We start from the raw sequence: 1518 nt of genomic DNA, 5'->3' as shown, positions 1-1518 counted from the left end.
CTTGGCCGACTGAAGATGCGAGTTCTTGGGATTCCTAATCTAATCTAATCTAATATGGCGGCCGCAGAAGAGCCTCGGTGTTTTGGCTCTTGTGTTTTCGGAATTTGAGAGCTTAAATTCGTAAGTCCAGCGACCACTTTTGACCAATAATGCTGATAACGCATCCCTGCCTTCCCTGCCTTCGAATTGCACAGCGTCTTGGGACAGCGTTTTCCTCACATCCAACAACGCCTGCATTTTCTCCGACATGGCCTGAGAAGCCGCAGCCCGGGTGGGGTCGCAAGCCTCGGCACAGCACAAGAACTCCCTGGGCACTTACTGTTGGGTGTCCGGGACGGCGTGGGCTCAGCGGCGCGGACCGTGGAGGCGGCGCTGGCCGAGGGTGCGGGGGAACAATGCAGAGCTCTTTTTGGACTGGTTGCCCCCTTGCCCTCGGGGCGCTTCGGTGCTGCTGGCCCAGGGACGGACCGCGGAGCGCTTGGGGCTTCGTTTGGGTCGGCTGACTGTGCGGTGGCTGTCCTGATAGAGTGCTCCCACAACGGCTGCAGCGGTGACTGCTGCCGCTTCAGCGGCAACCGGGTACAGGAGGAGACAGAGCTGGAGATGCGCCTTCAGTCGGTGGTGAGGAGTTTGGGGTGGGATTCCCCCCTTCCCCCCCTTGGACTGCCTGGGAAGATCAGGGGCCAGTCTACAGGGGAGGAGGATGCTTGCAACAGAGGAGGCTGGTTTACAATGAAGGAGAACGTGGGACTGTTAAAGACTAGTTACTGCCCCTAGTGGGGAGTTGCGGAAGATCACGATCAAGCTTAAGAGAAGAAGAACATTTGATGGGGAGGAAAGTGACTTTATTTTTCCTCCCTGGACGGTGGTGGTCGTAACCATCAGGACAAATTTTGACAGTGAATGCCATTAGTTGTGTGAATGTTGTCTGGATACAGAGAAGAATGAGTAAATAGCCTGCTATTAATGTTGATGAGAGCAGTAGATTGATTGGTTGTAAGGAGAACTGAATGTTGGCGTAGGTGTGGTTAGGTTTTCTTTGTTTTTATTACAGCCAAGTATACTATTGTGTATGAAAAGTTTATATAGCAGAGTGTGAGTGTATAGTTGAATACCAGTTGAGTGGGAGCAGCATCTGGAGGACGGTTGACTAGCTTGTTACGGGCGGTCTGGACCGGCCAAGGTAGCAATGCCAACACAACAGATTCCGGTGCTCTTTGGGAGGGGAAAGTATAGTGGTGGGTCCAGGCCGTGGAGCACGGGAAGGGCACTGAGAAACAATAGGGCTCGGCGCCCTTCCAGCCTGCGACCTATCCCAAAGGATGATGGCAGTGGGGCTAGGATTAGTAACCCCCCTTCAACATTGGTGTTGTGCAATGCCAGGTCTATTAATAATAAAACAATGGTCCTTAGGGACTTTATTGTGGAACAACAGGCTGACCTGGCATGCGTGACTGAGACCTGGGTGCGGGATGGGGAGACTGTAGCTCTCTCCCAGCTTGCCCCACCTGGGTTTTC

This window comes from Gekko japonicus, unplaced genomic scaffold (genome assembly GCF_001447785.1).
Source record: "Gekko japonicus isolate JY-2015 unplaced genomic scaffold, Gekko_japonicus_V1.1 scaffold1387, whole genome shotgun sequence".
Taxonomy (NCBI): Eukaryota; Metazoa; Chordata; class Lepidosauria; order Squamata; family Gekkonidae; genus Gekko; species Gekko japonicus.
Note: the sequence above shows the minus strand (reverse complement) of the source record.